The sequence below is a fragment of the Gavialis gangeticus genome, unplaced genomic scaffold (assembly GCF_001723915.1).
Source record: "Gavialis gangeticus isolate Ggan-Ray unplaced genomic scaffold, GavGan_comp1, whole genome shotgun sequence".
NCBI lineage: Eukaryota > Metazoa > Chordata > Crocodylia > Gavialidae > Gavialis > Gavialis gangeticus.
The window spans coordinates 33,172,862-33,184,720 of NW_017729030.1; the positions used below are offsets into that span (position 1 = coordinate 33,172,862).

Below are 11,859 nucleotides of genomic sequence, written 5' to 3' on the forward strand. Positions count from 1 at the left end.
AAAACTTACATCTTTTTGCTTACAAGAAATCGACTGTGAAGACAATTATACGCTTTAAATATCCAGGAGAGAAGGTCACTGAACAATACCACAAGCTAAGTTGGATGTCTAGTACCTGCAGGAAACAAGCATGATGCAGACAAACGTAAATCTCCTTTATGTATTCTCTATGGCCTTTTCCATCACCTATCAAACCAACGTCTGGCATCATTTCAAGCAGGATCTGCTTCAGGGTATACAAAATAAAACATGGCAGAGAGCAGGTGGTGACAGGGCAAAGCAAGCTACAGAACTTATTATTCCACATGTAGTATCTCTCTGCACATGAACTCCATCAAAGATGCAACAGCTGATTGGCTAGGTAGTTGTGTCTGTGTAGCAGCAGGTTGTTTGTATACCTTCAGGTAAGGTATCACACCAAATGGGCCGGAAGATAGTGGTTTGGACATCTCTTTTGAGGGCAGTGCAATATGCACAGTAGATTGTTTGCAGCAAAAGTTACTCAGCAGATTTCTCGAATTGATGGTTAGGGTCCCTATACCTACAGCCATCTACTCACACAGGCAGGGAGCAAATAACAGGAAAGGTTTAGAGAGACAAACACAGGAAGAATTTAAGAATCAGTGCTGATTAATGGTGGGTCCCTATACAAATGCCAATAAGACACAAAGTCAACCACTAAAAGACAGAGAAGACTCAAGTGGCATGTCCAGATAAGAATGCACATGTGGTTTGCAGCTCTTCAAAACCTTAAACTGCATGTGGCAGCTGTTCACTGATGTTAAAAGGCAACCCCTCCAAAAAGTAGCAGTGTGCATCGCTAGAAACAGAGTCTGGCTGCCCAGACCCACACTGGCTTCCAGAGTCCTAGCCTTTGCTTCCTATCTTTTAATCAACTGTCCAGCCACAAAAGAACCTTCCCTCCAAAACCATGACACTTCAGTTTTTAAAAGCCTTTGGTGAAGGCTTGTTGAATGCTTTTTGAAAGTCCAGATATATTAACTGGATCCCCCTTGTCCACGTGCTTGTTAACCCTCAGAGAACTCCATCAGATCAGTGAGGCAGGATTTCCCTTTACAAAAACCATGCTGACTAATTCCGAGCAGATCATATTGGTCCATGTGACTACTGATTTCATTCTTTATTCCTTATTCTACCAACTTGGCAAAGATAGAAGTGAGGCTCAGTGGTCTGCAGTTTCCAGGATCCCTCTGGAAGCCATGCAAAAAGTATCAGGCAAAGACTGTAATATAACTTTCCTTTAAAACCAAATTCTCCCACAGATGTAAGCGATTGTATTTATCACCTGGAAAAGCAGATGGGGCTCGGAGGCTGGATCCAGATGTGTAGGCATGTGCCATTTGTGGTGCCACAGATCTCTTTATGGCACTACAAACATACACCCAGCATGTTAAAATGTGCCTCATGCTGTAAATTTCACGTTACATCTTGAAAAAGGCAACACAGCACACGCCACAAGAACATGTGCTGGCAGACACGGTGGCTTGGTCCTTCAGGGAGACACTCTGGCTGTGATGGCCAGAGGGTCTCCCCTCTGGTTCCGCCCCAGCTGGTCCAGCATGCTGGGAGCTGGGAGAATTGAGGAAAGGGCAGTTTGCTGGAAGCAGGGCATTTTCCCCCACACCAAAGCAAACATGCAGGGGTGTGCACAGTGGCAAAACGTAGTGGCACAAATTTGTGCCACTACGATTTTTGCTGCTGCAAAGTATGCCTCTGCATGTGGAGACGCATCCTGATAGGTCATATGAGATTGAAGTCAAAGTAAGCTCTTAGAGGTCTGAGTTTGTTAGGAGGCCACACGATAAAGTCAGCAGGCTGTCTGCAATGTAAGAGAGTGCACTGCATTTCTCAAAAGTGGTTACCCCTACAGATTAAATTGTAGTGTGATGGCCTTTGAAAGGAGTCCCATAAAGTTTGGCTGGAGCTGCTGTTAGGAAAATGGAGATGTATATTTTAACCTAACTAATTAAGGAAGAATCTAATATAAGAATGTTAAGTAAGAAGAAAATATATTTTCTTTCTCAGCACTGAGAAAATCAGTCAGTTGAATCTATGCTTTTCTTTGCTTTAGATGATGAAATTACTGATTATGCAGAAAACAATAGTTTTCATACTGCTTCCAGTTTGGCTACTTTCTAAGATTCAACATTTATCTACAATCTACCTTTATTAATATTGATGAGAATATATAGTGCAATATTTTGATTGTATTATAGACATAGATGAAATGTCAACCCAGAAGCACTTAACCTTGTTTTTTTCTTATGGATTGAAATGGGAAAAATAGCTCCTAAACTTTAAGGCATAAATTTTAAACAAAGCATTGCATTAGGGTTGTTGAATTTAGTATAGTAAATACCCATTTAATTATTCTAAATTTCATTTGTCCATCTCATCCAAATTAGCTTTTGTATCATTTCTATTCTAGCTGTGCATTTATTAGTTGAAACCTTGGGGCAACAGTAATTTCAAGCCTGTTTGTTTATTTTTAATAAATCATTAGTCCAGTGGAATTTTAAATCTTAATCTTTTTCAGAGAAATGCAAATATAGTCAGAGCCTGCTTGATATTCTCATTATTCTAAGAGAAGAAAGGAGAATTAGCATACAATGCTTAATTAACAGAAAAAATTAGCAATAATCCTGTAATTTGGAAGTAAGGTGCAAGTCATTTCTGGTTTGTAGTATAGGATTTAATTATGTCCTTCCATCTTAACAGTTCTTAAATAACAGTTCTTGCACTGGCAACAACATAATGGAAGAAAATCCCAATGAAATTATCAATGATCAATTATCAAAAGAAATTATTTTTTTTCTATTACAACGTTTGAAAGTGTGCCTACCATCATTTTGATTGTTTTGTATGTTTGTTTCTTGGATCTGAGTATTTCACCACTGAAGCTTCATCAGTAAGGATTTAATTCTGCAAGTCCCTGAGTGTCTTTGTTTTCCATTCAGTTCACTGAAGTCCAGTCCCCATCCACTGAAATCAATGAGCCTTGTAATACTGACTAGAAGGAAATGGGAGCAGGCTTATCATGGATAGATATTAATAAAAATGTAATGTGAACTCACAACTTTTATTTATGCGACTGATCCATAAGTAGTTTCACTAGCTAATGTTCACAGTTAGGTCCAGATTATTTTATTTTATCCATTTCCTTTTCACTATTTTGGTGATACAAAAGGAACAGAAAACCAAAACTGTAGCCTGGGATTCCTAGATATGGAAAATGTCTTAAATGGCACAGAGCTACCATAGATAGCTCCACCAGAAATCTTATTACACTGCTATGGGATAGATAATCTCAAAGATGGGCAAGAGCATATATTGAATACTGGTGTTACATATTAGTACTTCAGCTGTTCTCTTCAGGTAGATAGCCGCTTGTGGGCTTTAGCTCAGCTGCCTTCATTTGGCGAAGTCCTTAGGCACAGCAGAAAATGGAGATGTGTCTTTTGCATGGATCAGTTGCAGAATATGGATTATGAGACAGAAAGTTGAGTCAGTATATTTGAATTTGCATGGCAAAGGCAACAAAAGTAAAACAAAACAAAACAAAAAACCAATCGCCAAATAAAATCCTGACAGACTACGTACAAAGTTTGTCTGATGTCATTTAGCTTCTTTGTCTCCTAAGTGAACAACCGTCAAAACTCTGGCTCATGGTGTATGCATAAAAGGTCTAGTCAGGTGCCTGATGAATCTATTTGTGGCCGACAAGCACAATTCGAGAGTGACACAGCTTGTTACAAGTTTTACAGATCCATGTCTTGTCAGAGTTGAGTCCAAGTTTACAGCACACTGCTTCCTTCTTCCTTGCTTTGCTTTTATCCTCTGGATTAAAGCTTCATGGTGAGCTGCACCCAGTGCCACATGGTCTCTTCCGATTGGATGGGATTCCGTGCAATCCTCCCAGCTTTCTATATTGATGTTGAATGACCTCATATCATTTTTGCACATATCATAGTTTCCTAAGGAGAACAGGGAGAAAGTAAGGGGCTTGATTATAGCCTGAAGTGTTGATTGCTTTTGAGGATTTTATTTTGTTACTGCCTAAACTTATCTTCTGGGTAGAATAGTACTGAGACACCACTGGAAGTTACTTAATAGGGTTATTTTTAATGGCAGGAAATACAAAAGTGTGTCATGACTACATTTGTCACTTCTGCTACAGAAATAATTACTTGCACAGGGTAGGCATGCGCACATTTTTTGCCTCTTTTTTCCATTTTTGAGCCAAGGCAGGCTTCCAAGGTAAAGGAAGGCTTTACCATGGGGTTTCTTGGGCAGCACTTTACATAGGGCACAAACACTTTAATGTTATAATGAAATAAGTAAAGCTTTTACAAACTAGCTTTCAGACTCTTCAGATTCAGGGCTAAAATCTGTTCCTAGGAAAAAGTAGGAAAGCAAAGCAATATCTGACTCAGCATGGGCAAGCTTGACTTCCTAGACTGTATGACTGAGCTTGAAAATAACTTTGGATAGAGAGCTGCTTTGATGAGATCCCAGATCCCTTCTCAGTACTCAACGTTACAAAAACATATTTTTCATATCTACTCCGCATATGATTTGTCTTTCTGACATGTGGGTCATTTTAATGCTGCTCAGTGGAACTCAGCCCATTTACACCAGCTTTTCTTGAATGCTGTACTTGCACTTTCTATATTCACTGAGGGTCAGTTTACTCTATTCAGTTGGATTACATCAGTGCCATGCACCTCATAATCCCCATTTTGTAAATGTGGCTGGGATTTAAATGGAGGGTGGCACTTGAGAGGCACAATGCAGAGTACCAAAGTTAACTTTGGTACTGAGGGTACCAAACATTTAAATGTTTCCATCTCATGTACAGGAGCACCCAGTCAAATTATAGAGGAAGAAATTCAAGCAAAATTTTGGATTGATTGGTAATCCTTCATAAACATAGAACATAGGCACAGATGAGGTATGGAATACAGTTTTTAATTTACTTAGCAGAGATCAATTCTGTCATTGCCTTCTAACTATAGTTGCACTCATCACATCCCTCTAGTATCTCCCTAACTTGCTCTGAGGAATGACATTTTCCCCAGCCACTCTCACCTCTCCAGGTGCATCCAGACAAGTGGGAATGTGTGCTTTGCAGTATCTCAAAGACTTTTGAGGCACCACAAAATGCATGTGGTGCACATCAAAAGGTTCTCTGCACTGCATATTTGCAGCATGGAGCTAGAATTAGATACCGGGAAATTTTGGTATCTAAAAAAAATGCTCGAAGAAAAAGCAAGATTGCAGCATGTGCCACCCAAAACCAGAGCCATGCTCCTGGCCAGGCTCTGTGCACCTGGATTGCCACCACCAGAACCCAGGGAGGCCCCCAGAACCCCAGGGAAGGCTATTGGGCCAGCCTAGGTGCTGGCCCCAGCCTCTCCTACCCCACCTGGGGCAAATTTGCTGTGTGCCAGAGTGCACATGCAGGGGCATTGCCCAGGGACAAGTTTGTGTATTTATCACTGAGGAAATGCATGTGCATGCTCATGGGCACATACCCTCCTATGCCATGTTCCTTACTGAATTGATGTTTTCTAACAGTTTTTTTTTATAGAACAGATGACCTAAAATTATAAGAGGCAATAATTTTTCTGGTTTATATCTTTTATTGGACCACCTGCTTAGTTTGGATTAAGTTTAGACAGCTTTACAATACAATACTATGCAATGCTATGCAGTCAATATAATACAAAATACAGTACAATCCAATACTTTTCAATACATTTTTCAGGCTTTGAATTGTTCTTGTGCCTTTTTAGTATAGTCTGTTCATCATTTTAAATGTACAAAAAGTAGAACTGAACACATTAATGACCTGTACTTTATACAGATGTAATGTCACTTCCTTATTCCTGCCTTGACATTCCCCTATTTATAAATCCAAAGATCCCATTAACTCTTAGCCACACATCCTCCTAGTAGATCATTGTCATCTGGGTATTAAAAAAAAGTAACTAGTTCTTTTCAGAATCAAGTCCCCCAACCTTTAAGTATGACCTACATTCTTTTTTTCCTAGAATATGCCCTGGTATTTGAATAGATTTCAAATATCAATTTGTCAAGCAATTCTGACATGTCCTTATTATTTACCACTTTCCCAGTCTTTGAATCATCTGCAAACTACCGAGGCCAATGATGTATTTTTCTCTAGGTGACTGATAAAGTTATTGAATAGTAGTGGAGCAAGAACAGATTCATACTCAGGACCATGTGGACTGGTTCTATAATGTAGGGCATGATTTTATGAACCTTCGATATATTGTACAAATCCTCACAGCATGGTAGTGCTTGCTTTGCTTAGGAATGAGTATGATTTCTATTCTGCACACTTTTTATTTGCTCATGCTTTTTGATACTTTCCTCCACCTTTAGGATGGACATTTTTCATGCCTGAGGTCAACCAAAATTGGTTCAGTCACTTTTGCACCTACAAAAAAAGAACACCTTCCTATATATATATGTTATGATCAGAACTTTTTCCTCAAATGACTCAGATGTAGCTACTTGGAAATATCAAACTTACTGGTGTGTAGATTTTCTTGAGTTTTGACCCTCCCCCCTCTACACGTTACAGGTATTGTTCAATTAGCTGGTTAACTGTGTGATTAACTAAACCCAGCTACATGTGCAAAGTTCTTATCATTCCATACAAAAGTCCAAGCAGCTATAAAGTTAGACCTCAAAAATGTGTACTAACTTTATAGCTGGTTGGTATCCAGGTTAAATTTACACATGTAGCAGGGTCTCCCCTGCAGATAGAAGCCCTGTCACTGACTGGACTCCCAGCCTGAGGGGTGCATGAGGCTTAGCCAGGGCTAGGAGTCCCGCAGCTAAGAGGACTCAGCCTCAACAGCTGCTGACTCATGCAAAGGCATAGGGCAGCACAAAGGTGGTAGGAGGGCATAGGTCAACATGGGTCCCAGCAAGAGGCCTGGGACTTGGGGATCCCCAGTGCCCTGTTCCTTCACCCTAGGACATATGCCAACTTATTCTTCACATGGAGGCACAGGTCAGTGCAAGTCCCAACATGAAGGCATGGGGTGCTGGGGGTGCTCCATGTTGCACGCCTTCATAATGGGGCTCTCACAGGCTTTTCCCAATTACAGAGACATGCCCCTAGAGATTTCAGGGTAGGTCTCCATAAGCAGGGAACTCTTGACTTTCCCTACTTACTCTGAGATTCCCTGGGGCACACCTCTGTAAGTGGGAAAAGCTGAGCAGGTGCTCCTAGGGTTTGAATGGGTTAATCCTGCATGAAAATTCCTGGGGTACACAGGATCAAGCCCCTCAAGCTCTTAGACCACCTATCCAAGCTGCCACACTTTCCTGCCACAGAGCAAATAGATGTCTGTCTCAATAAAGTGGGACCATTGAATGCTACCATTTGCATGTTATTGATATGGCACAACAAAGGGTAGGGACATCTGTTTGCTCATTGTTTGTGCCACCATAAACATTTTTATGGTGGCACAAATGCAACATCTGGCAAATCTGTTTCTACCTTAAGATTTAATTGTTATGGGAATGTATCCATGAAACTCTAGCATATATTTACTGAGCATGTGCAAACTGCAGCTTTTCTGAAAACTGACTAGTTTGGGGCAGATTTACACAGGGCTGGCAAAAGATCTCTCTCTAGCACAAAGGCTAGCCCTTACAGTATGTTAAGGCAAGCATATACATAAATTATTTCTTGCCTGGTGCTCTAGACAGTTTTCCTTTGTTCATGTTCATTTCCATCATTCATTGTTCTTCATAAAATAATAGGTGCTGGAAAAATATATTTTTTAAAAATACACCCATCCATATAAGTACAGGGGAGTGGTGATGATGTCAGTGATGATGATGATGGTAATAGTAATACTTCTACTAATTTCCTTAAAACCTAGCAAGACTTAACATTGACTCAATTTCCTTCCAACTCAGAAGAAAATGTATCTGTGGTTTACTCTCTAATTGTTGCTCGCTTACACTGATATCTACTGTCTGCCTTAGTTCCGAAGAGTTTACGGGCAAGTGATGACAAAATATTCTGTGACTATAAACATGTACAGAGTCAGTATAGTTAGGGACAGACATTATATATAAACACGTTTAAGTAATCAGAAACTAGTTTAAACCTGTAACAGAACAGACGTTAAGTGCACATAAACCAGATCAAAATGGCTGAAACTTGCTTAAAATAAACCTAGTTGAATGTAGTATCAGACTTAACTGAATTTGGGTCAAACCAGTTTATGAAACTTCTGTCCCAGACCCCTTCCTGGTTCAAGTTAAATAACAGTCCTCCAGCATCCCAGCATGTTTTCCTGTCCTGAGCTGGGCTGTGCTCTTTGCTCCAGCAGAGAAGGGTTGGAGAAGCCAGGGAGGGGTTTAAACTGGGCTTAGAGCCAGGGAGGGGTTTAAACTTCCCTTACCAAGAGTACAGAGCTGCCTTGCCCTGCCCTGCCCTGCCCTGCCCTGCCCAAAATTTTCTGCTGGCTGTGACTGTGGACTACAAATCCCAAAAGCACCTGGAAGCAGGAAGAGCAAATGATGAGCAACCCTTCAGAGTCCTGCTGTTGTGATTGTGGAGTGCAAATCTCAGAGATCTTGGGGGGCAGCAGGAAGAGGAAGCAAACACACCGCCTGTGCTGGCTACGTGCCTTTGGCTTCTGACCTGAGCCACTGCAGGTATGTAGCTGCATTTCCTGGATCAAAAGTTGATGCGTGTCCACTTGTTTCTCAGTTTCATCTCTGCATCCTAGACTAACCTGCAAAGACTGAATCAATTCAGCCTCGGGCTTTTTGACTGTCTGTACTTAGCCTATAGCCTTTGGCATTAAAATCTAAATTTGGTAGAGCCATGGTTTCACCTTTTAAATCTCTGCTATCAAATCTCTGATGGGCTCCATGTAGAACCTTTTAATTTAATATTAATAAAATATAATAGGAATTCTGCAAATGCCTGTGGTTTCAGGTGCAGTACAAATAGTGCTGGTTTTAGAGAAATTTAATTTAGAGGCCTATGCACACAGAAAAATGGTTGTTGTTGGTAACAGCAGCCTGATTCGGGTATCTGAGAGTTGTTTTTAAAAACTGGAAAAGTACTTTCTCCAGGCACTTTTACTATACAGTACTTCCTTTCTTGCAAATACCAAGTCAGTGTATGACAATGACCTCTTTTAAAGGAAAGGGAGCATAGTGTTAATCTGTGAAAGCACAACAACAATAAATTATAGAAAGTTGTTATAAATTATATAAACTGTATATAAATAGGGAAAAAAACCTCCTCATGTCTCAGTATTTTAGAAAATAGTGGCTACTTATCCTTCATTTCAGTTACCTGATTGGCTAGTTCAGATGCCTGGAGGACAAGATTTCCTTCAAAACCTCACATTCACCTCACCCTTTTCCACTCCAGCATATTCTAGTCACAATTGTCAGTTCTAGTGAAATCCCAGGTCTTTAGCAAACCCATAGGGAAAACTGCCATTATTATCTACTATCTGCTGCTGTAGATATTAGTAATTAATGGTACCAATTGATTACTGCCCTTCCTGTGTTCTACATTTGTATACATACAGCAGTACACGTTTCAGATTAAATTAATAAAATACGTTAATCCATTAATCTTATGTCTTTACCAGCTCTACTGACATACTTGCAAGGCCTGTAGCAAGCAGTAAGCCTAGAATAGCTGAAGTAGTAAAGACCTACTATCCTAGTGAAACACATACCTTGTTATTATTTCTGTTGGCTTGAGTATATGAGGTTTTACTTTTTTTAAATAAACAGTTGTAAGTTTTCTATATTTAGAATACTTTAGTATAGTCCATCAAAAAGTCTTTTAATATGACTGCTTGAATTGTTTTAAGCTAATTTAACAGTTGACTGTGGCCTTTACACAATTTAAAATTTTCACAACAAATATACTACATTATCTAAATTGTCATGCTTGCCTCGTTCTGACCAGACCTGAAGATAAATGTCTTGCATTCAAAAGTTTGCCTAACTCTATAACAACTATACAGTCGGTCCAATAATAGATATCACCCTAGAGAATCCCTGCCTCACATAATTTCTGGACCATCATGGCTACAGCATCAGTCGACACTAGCAATTTTACTGAAATAGGTTCAGAATGTTCTTCCTCTGCTAAAAACTAAATTTTCAGTAAATAAAATAGGAGAAATTTAGAAAAGAAGAATGGTAAAGAAAAATGTTGCTAACCATTTTGATGGCATTTCAATATTTAAAAAAATAAATTAAAATATCATGTAAATAATTATATTTTGAACAGTGCACAATAAAAATAACTTTGGCATTTCTAAAAATTAATCTTACCACTGTTACTTTGTAAGTTTTTCCTGTTTTAGATCCTAACCAAAATCCTGAAGCTAAATGCACATAATCTTTGTGGAAATTAATGTATAGATTCAAACTATGATGTATGCTTTGTCTCACATTAATTTCTAACAAGTTCAGTAGTTGCAAAATTTCCTATCACCAGACCATATATGCTGTTTAGCATTTGATTGATATAGTAGACACTAGTATGAAGGACCACCTACAGTAAGAATGAGGGGAAATATAGAGTGACTATATATAGCGCCATCACTGTACCAATATTGGTTTTGCATTGAAAGAAGATTAATGAAAATGTAAATATTGTTAACTATTAGGGTCTTTTATTACTTATCCAGCATCCACAGTGAATATATCAGATGATTCTCTGGCATACTGAAATGAAGGGAAGCTTTGCTATTGACTTAACTGGGGCCAGAATTTCACATGCTATTTCTGTCCTTGGGAATATGTAGCTTAGATAGATCATATACAAATGAAAACAAATAGGAAGGATGCAGTTGAGCTCAAGGTGAATGGGTAATGGATCATTTTACACACACACACACCCCTGTCCCATGTTTCATATTTTTCAATCATTATCATCATTGTTACTTATGCTCCATGCAAGGAACTTGATGCAATACTCACAGAAATCAGTAGGAGGCTCTTGACTTACTGAGTACTGGATCAGATCTGACGGGTGATTTGTGAAGCAATTGTGGAAGGGAAATAAACTGAAGAGGGGAGAATTAAACCCCAAGGAAGATTGAAGAAAAGTAAGCTTTGCATTTCCCAATAAAACCAGTATGATATATATAGCTAAAGAAAGTAGCTATGGGAACAGAAAACTGTTTTTGTTTAAATAGGTATGTTATTTAGGATATGAATATTTTGTACTGGAGAAGGATTTTTTTACAGGAAAGGGATGTAATGATTTCAGTTTTCATTTTTTTCTTGGTGAAGAACAATAACTATATAAAGAAAAGAAATAACATTTTTTTGGAGAAAGAATACACAGCTACCTTTAGATGCTAACTAGCTGAAAGCCCCCTCCTATATTAGCATTCTTATACTCCTTCCTACTGGCTGGGAAGTGACCCTCTCAGCAGCACAGAAGTGGAAAGGGATCTCAGAGTCATAGTGGACTCCAAGATGAACATGAGTTGTCAGTGTGACGAAATCGTCAGCAAAGCTTACAGCACTTTATCATGCATCAGCAGATGCATGACAAATATAACCAAGGAGATGATACTTCCCTTCTATGCGGCATTGGTCAGACTGCAGTTGGAGTACAGTTTCGGGTGCCGTACTTCAAGAAGGATGTTGATAGACTCGAGAGGGTCCAGAGGAGGGCCACTCATATGGTTAGGGCTTACAACACAAGCTCTATGAGGAGAGACTGAGGGACCTGGACCTCTTCAGCCTCTGCAAGAGAAGGCTGAGAAGTGATCTTGTGGCCACCTACAAATTCGT

At 39.4% G+C, this 11,859-nt stretch overlaps 1 long non-coding RNA gene across 1 annotated transcript; it reads right to left on the reverse strand.

The window, feature by feature from the left end:
- Window positions 1-8,705: 8,705 nt before the first annotated feature.
- On the reverse strand, window positions 8,706-11,419 carry LOC109300982. The gene is made up of 3 exons (XR_002098382.1): window positions 11,409-11,419; window positions 10,552-10,559; window positions 8,706-8,863 (listed from the first exon to the last, which is right to left on the reverse strand). It is a non-coding gene; the product is annotated as an uncharacterized LOC109300982 (long non-coding RNA).
- Window positions 11,420-11,859: the final 440 nt, after the last annotated feature.